This window comes from Mastomys coucha, unplaced genomic scaffold (genome assembly GCF_008632895.1).
Source record: "Mastomys coucha isolate ucsf_1 unplaced genomic scaffold, UCSF_Mcou_1 pScaffold18, whole genome shotgun sequence".
NCBI classification, from domain to species: domain Eukaryota; kingdom Metazoa; phylum Chordata; class Mammalia; order Rodentia; family Muridae; genus Mastomys; species Mastomys coucha.
The window spans coordinates 8,385,258-8,397,282 of record NW_022196900.1 but is presented as its reverse complement, the minus strand read 5'-3'; positions in this window follow the sequence as shown (position 1 = coordinate 8,397,282).

The following is a 12,025-nucleotide window of genomic DNA, read 5'->3' as shown; positions in this document are numbered from 1 at the left end:
GGTGGTGGCCAGGAAGCTTTGTTTTGTTTTGTTTTGTTTTTGTTTGCCTGCTTGCCCTCACTTTCACCAGCAAGTCCACAGATCCCATTACTCCCTTCACCCACTTTAGAAACAGTTTCTTGGGGCAGCAGATGCACACGGAAGACCAGGAGTCCTCCAGGCTTTCAACAGCAGACTGGAACTGCTGAGATACCCAGCTTCGTGAGCTGAGAAACTCCTGGAATCTCTACCTCTCCGATGAGAGGGAGCAAGTGTTGGACCCCCGAGACCACATCCCACAAAGACATTCTAATAAACCTACAGATGGATAGTCTATCAGTTCTGTTGCCTTAGAGAACCCGAACTAATACACCATTTAAACAAGGAGCAAACACATTATTCTCACTTTCTTTCTTCCTGGAACATGGTTGTAACCTCTGGAGACACAGCAGCCTCTTGTAAGCATAATGGTGATAGCTCATATTAGGTTTAATAGGAAGGAGAATGGGTCCCCAGTAAATTTGGTGATCAACTACATCAGCTCTAAAGCTTATTTCCTATTGCACAAGAAAAAAAAACCAAGCCTTTGTTTTAAACTCTAGAACACTTTATTCCTGCTTATTCTGTCCTAGCTTTTTCTCTCTTCATTTCTAACCTGCAGAATATTATTGATTTCTGTCCTTGTTAGATGTTGCCAACTCTTTATGCTCCTAACTGAATAACAATGTACCTCACGACTTAGTGGCTAGGAATCATAGCCACATTTATTGTCCATGAGATTGTGGGCAGGCACAGCTGGCTTCTCTGGTCTAGACCAATGTGAGCTGGTCTCCACTAAGCTCTGGCATGAGCAGGCTGTCAGGGCCAGTCAGACCCTCTAGGGGGTTTTTCATCCTCCAGCAGGCCAGCCTGGACTTGCTACCGTGGCAATGCAGAGATCTGAGATACTGAGAGAAAATGTGTAAGATTGCTTGACTCTTAGGCTTAGAGACAGCATATTAGGCTCACTTCTGCTCCACTCCACTAGTTTGGGCAAAAACTGAGCAGAGACCAAAGTCATAGCATAGAGGTGAAATTATCACACACACACACACACACACACACACACACACACACAAATTTATATAATATATATATATATATTGTATATATATATAAATATATATATATATATTTATATATATATATATACAATCCATGGTTCTTAGCTCCCTTTTCATCCTTAAGGTAAGTCACACAACTAGAATTTCTCTTCCCTGAAGCTGGTCATAGGAATTAACCACCCCCCCCATTCCCTTTCTATTTTGGAGACACTGTACATAAAAAAAAAAAAAAGTATGCACCCTATTTGACATAATACCTGAACTTAAGGAAGGGTCCTATTCTGTACTCTCCAGGGATGCAGCAGAATCAGGCTGACAGACTTACTAAACTGCTCTACCCAGGCTGGGCACTCTAGAACATACCCTCTTGTCCAGTAATGTTTTATATGGTTATCCATGTTTCAACCAGGCCTATGCAAGGCTGGGATGAGAGACTTCTGGGTAGCTGAACACATGGAGGATCCTTGAAGGTGATGCTCTTTCCAAGGCATGGATGCTCTGTGTCCCTCCCCCACAGTTGGTCCTATTCATCTCTTCATCCGCAGCTTTTGGAATATCCTTCACAATCAGCTGGTAAGTCTAGGTGTTTTCTTCAGATGTGAGCTTTTCTAGCAATCTAATTTAGTCAGTTGGTCAAAGGCATAAGTATAAACAAGCTGGGACTTGAAACTCACATCAGAAGCATGTGGTTTAACTCATCTGAAGACTGAAGGAAATTTTACAAACATTGACCCCAGGCCCACATATTTGAGAACACAGAAACTCAGAGGCATCAAATTAAATCCATATGACAGCTTGGGTTTTATTCAGTTTCTAAATTGAGGTATTTCTGGTCAAACTAGAACTGATTTTTATCTTGGCAATTTCTATGTCATGCTAGAGTTTTTTTCAACCTTAAGTTATTTGCTTCAGAAACACACACACACACACACACACAGAGAGAGAGAGAGAGAGAGAGAGAGAGAGAGGGTATATTATATATATATTAACACTACCTTGCAAGGCTATATTTATTTGTTTTGTTAAAGGAATGATATTATTATTCCCCTTATTTTTAACTATTTTTTGGGAATTTCATGTTTTGCATTTATACCATTTCTCCTCTTTTACCTCCAACTCCTCCAGCTCACCCCCACCTTCTTCTGAAATTCATGACTTCTTCATTAATTATTATTGTCACACACACACATATCAGCATTAGTCCATTTATATGTGCATATGTTTAGGACTGCCCCCCCCCCGGGATTGAATAGTTTATCATGGAGTGCATCCCTGAAGAAAACAGATTCTCTTTCTCTCAGCAGATACATAGCTCTTAATCTAAGGGTAGGGCCATATAAACATTTTCCTATCCATGTTGGGTATGTGGGTCTTGACTAGGCAACCATATTGTAGAGATATCATAAGTCATTGTGGGGCCCTGACCCATAGGACTCATAAAAGAGGAAGTCCATTAGAAATGCAAATGCTTACAGGGAAGGTCAGGAGATGGGGCTGGAGAGGCAGCAGGGGATATGAGTGCGTACCAGACCGTTCTCACAGAGAAACCCAATTTGGTTCCCTGAACCCAACCTCACACAACCATCTGCAACTCCAGCTTCTGCCTCCTCACCACCTGTACTCACATGCTCACACTCATATACAGTAAACACATGGAAACATGTCATTAAAAATACCAGAAATCTTTTTTTTAAGACCAACATTTTGAAAAACAAAATAGGAGAAACTGAGCCAGCACTGACTTTTCCCCCTACTCAAGGGTGAAGTAGACTCCATCTTTTAAAATAGAAGAACCCAGAAAATAGCACTGCAAAACAAAACAAAACTTATGATCTTCATTTTTTTTTTGAAATCTCTGAATATCCGTTTTGTATCACCTCCATTCTGCCTAAAATATATTCTTTTGGGCCTGCTTGGGGAACCACTCGTGGTGCTTTGAATTAGATGTCACCCAATAGTCTTAAGCATTTAAATACTTGATTCCCAGATGGTGAAACTGTCTAGAAAGGTGTGGCCTTGTTGGAGGAGGTGTGGCCTTGTTGGAGAAGGTGTGACTTTGGGAGGTGGCTTGACTTGAAAAGCCTTCTGCTATCCCCAGTGTGCTCTCTGCCTTCCTCTTGGTTGGGGATGTGAGCTCTCAGCTGCTCCTGCAGCCATGACTTGGAGCTGCTCCTGCAGCCATGACTTGGAGCTGCTGCAGCTCAATTTGGACTCAAATTCTCTGGAACTGTAAGTCCAAAATGAACCCTTCCTTCTATAAAGTGCTTGGCCCTGATGTTTGTCACAGCAATAGAAAGGTAACTAATACATAGTCTTGGCTCTGGTTTGGTACAAATGCTTTTCTTTCATTGTCATTGTTAGATAATGTTTTCACTGAAAATAGAATGCTCAGGGGACTGTTTTCTTTAAGCAACTGGAATACTGGAGAGGTTCTGTCTTCCTTTGTCATTGATGTGAAATCAGACAACAGTCAAATAGTTTCTCCTTTGTAGGTAACCTGGCTTTCTTTTCTGGTTGGTTTTATTTGTTCCTTTGATTGGTTGGTTTTTATGTTTCTTATTTTTAATAGACTATCTATTGTGACAGGGTCTCATGTAGCCCATGTTGGCCTCAAATTTACTATGTAGCCAAAGATGAACTTGAACTTAACATCCTTCTGCTCCTACTTTCCAAGTGCTGGGCTTACTGACCTCTGTCGCCACTCAGGGTTTGTACAGCTCTGGGGATCAAATTCAGGACTCTGTGCAAGCTAAGCAAGTCCTCTACCACCCCAGCCACACCCCCCAGCTCTTGACATTACTTTTTGGAGCATATTTTGGTTTGTAGCCAAGCTGACTTACAATTACATGAGTTCCTTCCCACATATCTCCAGCCCCTATCCACACACGGCCTGCCTCACTATCCATGCCCCATGTAGAGTGGGATACATTGTTGCTAACAGGGAATCTGAACGGACACACTCACATCCATTTACATTTGGTTTATGTTATAAAACATGGTCCTACAGGCAAAACAGCCACTGTGTGCATCAGACCAGCTGCACCTGTTTGTAAGGGACTATAGCGGTAACCTATTGGGTGTGCACATTTCTTCAGAGGAGAGCTGGGGGAGGTCACTGGGTTCCAGTCACTCCTCCCAGCTCTGTACTCAATTCTGCCCTATTGGACATGGCCTCTGGGTACAGAAGTATAGACTAGGGAGGGAATTCCATCTGTATGGCTATGAGACTCTATCATTCCTTCTGAGGGAAAACTTTACAGTGTGGCTACTTTGCACCACTACCACCACCACCCCACTACCCTAACCACCCCCCCCCAAGTAATCCCTCACTTATGCTCTTTCCCAGGTGCACTTTTTTGTTTTAAATCATTGGGACCTCATGAGGAAGAGTATACATTGTTTATATCTCTCCAAGGAAGAAATTGTTACAACACTTGCACATTCTTTGGGCTTTAACAAACCTACGAGCCTATGTATCCCACATTGTAGTTCCCTACAGAATAGTTCAACTGTTCAAGATGCAGTCACAAAGGCATCCTTGTAAATTTATAATTTACATTTACGTCCTTAAGCTGTCTTAAACTAATGCATATGTAAGATGTGAGGAATAATCATGTTTTTTCTATTCCCAGTGTGATTTATTGAATACTCTTTTCCACCACTGAACTACAGAGGTGCCTTTGTCAAAAATTGTTTTCAGGGTTACAGGGATGATTCAGTGGACAAGTACTTGTGACACAAGCACAAAGACCAAAGTTTAAGTCTCCTGCACCTACACAGGTACAGAGTATGCTGCCAAGCCCACCCATAGCTGCAGAGCTCTGTGGGTGGAGTCAGGGCATCAATCTAGAAAGGACTGATGTAGTTTACAGTATTCAATATGATCCTCCATGAATATGGTATATTTTTGTTCTCTAATTTTTCTCAGCATGTTTTGGAGTTTCTGTTAGCATGAGACTTTTATGACAATGTGTCAGATTTATCCTTAGATAAGTTCTTAACCTAGAGATATTGGAAAGTGAGATTAAATTTAAAGATTTATCTTTAAATTTTCTTTCCTTACAGTTTCCAAGATGTTTTAATTTTGATTATTCTGTATTTCAAATTTATGCAAGTTCTATATGGATCTTTTTCAAATATGTTTGTTTTTCCATTGAAATTCTTGGATATACTTTTAAACTTAATCATTTCTACTATATCTTGTTTTTCATTCAAAGTCCCCCAGTATTAGGTTTTTGGTTTTGTTTGTATCAAAACTCTTCATTTTTCCTGGGCTTTTGAGATCTGATACAAAGATCAGCCTTTATATCAAGGCTTCTCTGCTTTTTTTTTTCCTACTTGAACAATTGCCAGTCTATGATGAGTGCAAATTAAGGTATTGACTTATTTTTTATTCATTTGTTGTTTGAAACATACTAGTAGTGTGGATTTGGGCATTAACATATGTGAAAGGAAGATTTACACCCTTAATTCCAGCACTCCGAAATCAGGGGCAGGAGGGTCTCTTTGAGCTCTAGGTTATTCTGGTCCTCATAGCTCATTCTAGGTCAACCAGGCCTACAGAATGAGACCCTGTCTCAGAAGGAAAGAAGGAAGGAAGGAAGGAAGGAAGGAAGGAAGGAAGGAAGGAAGGAAGGAAGGAGGGAGAAGGGAAGGGAGGGAAGAGAGAGAGAGGAAGAAAGTAAGAAAGAAAGAAAAAATGAATGAAAGAAAGAAAGGAAGGAAGGAAGGAAGAAAGAGAGAAAGAAAGAAAGAGAAAATTAAGGGGCTGAAGTGATAGCTCAACAGGAAAAGGCTCCTATCAAAAACCTGATGGCCTGAGTTTAATCCCTGGGACCCACATGGTGAAAGGAAAGAATTAACTCTATTGGATCCTCCTCTGACCTCTAACACAACTGCCATTGTAACCTACATACAGTGGACTCTCCTACACTATCATGAAGTGTGAACCCTGCTCCCATAGAACCTTGTTTACTCCCCTAAAGGAATGCTTCTACCTGCCTGCCCAAGTATTGCCTCAGTAAGATGTTTCCTCTCCCTTCCTTAGTAATGCAGCTTAGCATGCTCAAGGGTGCTGTGCAAGCAGCCCCCATTCTGACATGAGACCTCCTATATGCTGAGCACCTGTGATTATAGAGATGAGAAACATTCTGTGTGGTTTTCTTTATTTCTTTGTCCCTGTTTTGAACTCTTCACTATCCAGAACAGAAGCTTCATAAAATACCAGCCAAGGGCTCAAGAGCATCATAGTCTTTGAGTTCCCAGGTTCTGTTGGTCCTTGAATTCAACTTCAATTCCAGGCAACCATCATTGGAGAGTGGAGATACGCCATAGCATGTGTGCCGCATTTCATATATTAATGTACAGATAAGCACACAAGAACTAAATAATGTTTGTTTTTTAAAAAACAAACAAACAAACAGACAAAACAAAACTCGAAAACTACACCAGTCTGTGGCTTCAAATTCTCAGCGATTTCATTATCTTGTCATTTTATCCAGCCCTTCGGTTCTTGAAACTTCTGGGGTTGATGGAGTTAGTAGTTATGCCTGGTTTATCCTCCCACTGGAGGTGTACACCTTTTGGGTTTCAGCTCTGGGGTTATCGGGGGCCTTGGATAGTCCCTGAACTTCCTCTCCTAGTCTGTGCCCTATGAGAGCAGACCACAAAACTCAAGGGAACTTGGTTCGGCCTAGGCCCACAGAACATCAGCCAGCTGTGCCCTCCAGTTCTGCTGAGTTCCCTTCCTCCCCTCCGTGGTTCAGCCTCAAAATCTCTTATTCCTTGCCAATTCATAAATCCAGTTGCGAAGATATATTTCCTAGGAATGTCCAGTGATTTTTGTTTGTGGTTTGGGGATTTCTGTTTCATTTTGGTTTTTTTTTACCTTCTCATGACTGGGTCAATCGATTAACGACCAGGAACAAAGTCTCTTCCGTGCAACCTCCCCCATCACACAGACAAATTAAAAATCCCGAGAGCAGTTTTTCTGTCACAGCAGAATACTGTTGGAACGACTCTAGGGATCCAAGAGGATCGAAACAAAAGCTATTTTGCCAATATAGTACCAGAGAAATTCTGCTTCTGGCGCTGCCTCTCTGCTTCTCTAACATTAGAAATATGCTCACAGGCTGTCTACCCGCACCCCCGGCTTTCAAGCTGGCTCCCCAAATGCTTGGGTTACTTTAGGAAAATGTTTTGTTTGATTTTGTTTTGTATTGTTTTGTTTTCCCTCAGACTTTTCTTACGAATGTCTCATTTGAAAATACATTGTTGTCAGAGAATTATGACCAACAACATTTTTTTTTTTAAGGCAAGGAACTTCTTTTTGTGTTTATGATTGATTTCATAAACGCTCCATGAATACCGGAAAACAAGAGTGAACTTTGTTGTCTGGGCATGAGAATTTGTGGGTATAGTGTGTGTGTGTGTGTGTGTGTGTGTGTACACGCGCACGCGCGTGCTTAATATTAGTAGGTAATCCTTGTTTTTTGACTGTTTGGTTTGCCCAAAATAGAAAGGCATTAAGCTGACCCTACTCCCTGCTGCTTTCCCTCTGTCCCTGGAAACAGTCCCTCTGTCTTCATCATCCTCCCTTGGGGACTAAAGTGGGATGTGCACCTCTGGGATCCTCTGAGCCAGGGTGTGGGGCTGGCAGGCTGTAGCTTCTCTGTACCTCCAATCGCTGCCCCCAAACAGTGGTCTGTGGCTCTGCTCTCAGAAGCTTCCAGCATTGGCCTGTCCTCAGACCACTGCACATTCATCTGTTACAGTCTCTCTGCACACAGCCCTCAATGGGCTCATGCACAAGCTCCTGCCTTAAGTCCATACCTAAGCTGTTCTTTTCATCTTCTATAATGTCAGGCCCTTCCAGTCTGGTCCAGCCTGCCTCTTACCATTCCTCTTTCTGAGGCAGAAATCATGGGCCAAAATCCAGCCTAGGATCTGGGTGTGTGCTCTCTGCAAACCCACCTCCATAATGTCTATCTCTTTCAGCAGCATCTCAAATACTACTGCTGCTCTTCACTCACCTCACATCCCTGTTAGAATCTCCGAAACTGACTGCCTGGTTAGTCATCTGCCACTGTTGCTTTATTTACTGCCTCCCAGATTGCAAGCCCTGTCTCCCTTCAATACTGGGCCCTTTCTCCTTATCATTCTGCCCATCCAAGTTGTATTGTTCTTGGCAGAGCCTGGCTTTTCTCCTAGTCAGTCAGGAAGGTACTCCTGTGGTCAAAAGAAACTGAAGGTTTTCAGTAGAGACTGCCACTATCCCTTCCTCTGGCCCAAATTCCTTTTTAACCACATGTTCTGGAAAGCACAAAGGCAAAGAACAGACAAGAAGGCAGAGGGGTACGTGCCCATGTGGCCTCTTTGTTTGAAACCTGCACAAGTTGAGTTTTGCAAGCATGTACACACAGACATGCATACACACACAGATACACACACATGCAGTTCGACTGTGCGTTCACAACTCTACATTCACACAGTAGTTTTCCACATTTGCTGATAGAATTAAAAAAAGCACAACAGATCTGCAGAGACATGCTGAACTTGGTTACTTGAACAACTAAAAAGATGAAGAAGGGTGAATAACTCCAAGGATCCAGTACCCAAGGAGCAGAGCCTTTTTCTGTTTTCAAGCATTTGTGGGACATGTACAAAATGAATAATAAATTAACAAACCCCAAGAACCGCCCCCCCCCCAAGAAGAGGCTGATCCTCTATCTCTGGTGTGTTTCAAGTTGGGTTTGGGTAATAAATGTTTGAAAGGAAACAGCATAGTCAAAAACACAGAGACAAGGATTGCAGTAACTAAGTCATTTGGAGAAATCAGCTTGAAAGAGAAGAAAGTGAGAGCAATTTTAGACAAATCAGAATCAAAATTTCTTTGTACTGTAGTTACCAAATGCTTTTTCTGTGAGTCCCTCCAGTATCTGTTACAGTTAATACTGCATTCTGGCAGAGAAACCCACAATGACTTTGAAGCTGGTCTGTGTGATGGAGAGAGAGAGGGAAAACGGGGAGGGGGAAGGGGAAGGGAAAAGGGAGAGCGGGAGGAGGAATGGAAAGGGAAAAGGAGAGGGGGACAGGGAGAAGAGAGAGGGGAGAGGGAGCTGGTAGGCAGGCTTATAAACAGTGGGCGTGGCAGAGGGGCAGGCTTATAAACAGTGGGCGTGGCAGAGGGGCAGGCTTATAACCGTGATCGGTTTCCCCATTTTAACAGCTAAGTCAGGCAAGCCCCAGCTTTGCATGCCTAATAGGAAAGACAAAAGCTCTCTGTCCATCTAGGTAGAATCTGGCCACAAGGAGCCTGTAAGAATGCTGTAGGCTGGAAAGAGATGGCAGCTGCCTCCTGGTGGGAATGGGAGTCCCCACGGAGCAGCAGGACACTTAATCTTGATTGTCAACTTCGGGTACTTGGAATCAACTAAGCAACACCCTCCTGGGCACACCCATGAGGGCATTCTAGAAAGGATCAATCCAATCGAGGGGTGAAGACCCTCCCTCAGAGTTTTCAGCACCTTCTGACAGGTTTCCAGATAAAAGTCCGAAGCAAAACCTCTCAGCCTGTCTGCCTTCACCCCTTGCAGCTTGGTGCATTTAACTTGCTGTTGCTGCTGCAGACTCCAGCTCCTGGCTACAAAGGTGGATTGAAGACCAGTGACTCTCAAGGAACATTCCAGGTCTTCGGCACCAGATTGTGACTTCTAAGGCATCGAGTCAACTGATGTCAGTCTGATGTCCATTGATCTGACTTTGTGGACTGGTGGCTACCAGGTTCCTGGGTTCTCCAGCATGCAGATGGTCATTGTTGGATTTCCCATGCCCCATCATGTAATACATTCTAGTAAAATCCCCTTTTATTATACACACATACATATACATACACTGATTATATTCCTCTAGAGAGCCCTGCCTGGTTCCTTTATTGCCCCACGCAGAAACCCCAGCTAGTGGACGAGCATCTCTCTGCCCTTTCATCAGTATCTCTCATACTACCATTTCCAGTTGACGTCCCAGTCTTTATTTAGGCCAAAGCAATGGAATCTATGTAGCTGTGGTGATCCCAGTCAGCAACACGTTCTCAGAGGACCTGACTTTGGCATTCTCCAGAGTGCCAGGTGGCGTAGTAAGGACTAGTCGCATCTCTACCTGAGTGGCAGCAGTTTTAGCTTTATCTTATTAAATGATATGGTGCTGAGATTCTACATCTATCCCTAATTTGACATGTGACTCTTCCCTGGACTCTTTTCTCTGTTTTTAGATACTCAGAAGGGAGAGGTGGGAGGAATAGAGAAAGCTGAGGCTGCCTTTAAAATATTTATTTTATTGTATGTGTTTACACGAACATAAGTATATGTACCTCATGTATGTAAGTACTTGTGGGGCCAGAAGAAGTGAACTTCAGCCAGAGTCACAGCCAATGTGGATGTTACAGCTGCCTGATGTGGATGCTGAGGACCAACCCTGGGTCCTCTGCAATAGCAGTGTCTGCTCTTAACCACTGAACCATCTCTCCAGCCCCACATTCACACCATCTGTCACTCACAGAGGAGGGCCATTCTCAAACATCAGCATTGTCAAGAGTCTTTGGGTTACAAATGTCTTTGGAAATGAACTAAGATCAAAAGGGCATAAACAAAATTTATAATTGAAAATTGAAAAATAAATTTTGTCAGTCATAATAAAAATGGCAAGGACAGATGATGTGACTAACTTCCTCACCCCACCTTACCCCCTTCATGGCTCATCTCAGCCTTTTCTGGGCATTAGCCTTGTTCCCTCCTTCAAACATCTTCGTGCCTGACTTGTGAGGTGGGAGATAGCCAAGTTGTTTCCGGCTGTAGCTGGTGAACCCAGAGGTAGAGAATTTTCTTTCTAAAAATTTGTCTTAAATTTTTTGTTTATGTTTATTTGTGTGTGTGTGTGTGTGTTAAAGTATGCTTATATATATGCATGTGCCCACAGAGGCCAGAAGAGAGTGTTAGATCCTCTGGAGCTAATATATAAAGTATTATTACAATGTATAGTATTATAAATTACAATTTATAATTGTATTATTAAATTATTAATTTAATAATAAATAATAAAATTTAACATTATATTAATAAGCATATATAATATTATAGCTAGTATATAAGGTATTATTTCAAGCTATCTGATGTAGCTACTGAGAACCCAAGTCCTCTAAAGAGCCCAGAAGCCCTTTGAACCACCAGGAGATCCCTCCAGACCTTGCCAGATATTTTAAGAATCCCAGGAACAGATGGACTGGTCCAGCAAAGACAGGGTATCCAGCTTATGGTATAGGGTGACTCCATGGAGAAGCTAATAATCTTTTGAATAGGGTAGATTACTGCTGTTTGTTGTTTGGTATTTGATACTCCTGGTCCCCCAGGATGCCAGAAACATCTATCACCCTTGTGACAACAGTCACCCCAAAATGAAAACAGTCCCCCATTTCTAATGCCCAGTGAGTAGAGTGCCACACTGCCTCACGTTGAAAACTCCCACTGAGGCTGTGGGTTTGAGGCCGTGTGACTAGCTGAGCACAGGCGCCTGCCTGCCTTCTCTTCAGTGGAGTCAGGACCAATAGGGTGTTGTATTTAGTCACTTTCCAGACCCAGTGGCACCAGTGGTTGAGGAGTTAAATGAAGTTGCTCCCAAAGGAACTGTCTCAGGGTTCCTATTTCAGAAAGGATGCTCTAGAGACAAATACTGACAGCTGCTGATTGCCACACTGCGGGGAAAGCAAATGCTCCTGAGAGAAAAGGACTAGTCCTCTCTCCTCCTCCTACCAACCACCTTCAGCAACTAGTCCCTGCATCCAGCTGAAAACCATCCATTCACTGTGGCCCCAGGGGTCGCTCTGTTTCTCTGTCTGTCTGTCTGTCTGTCTGTCTGTCTGTCTGTCTGTCTGTCTGTCTCTCTCTCTCTCT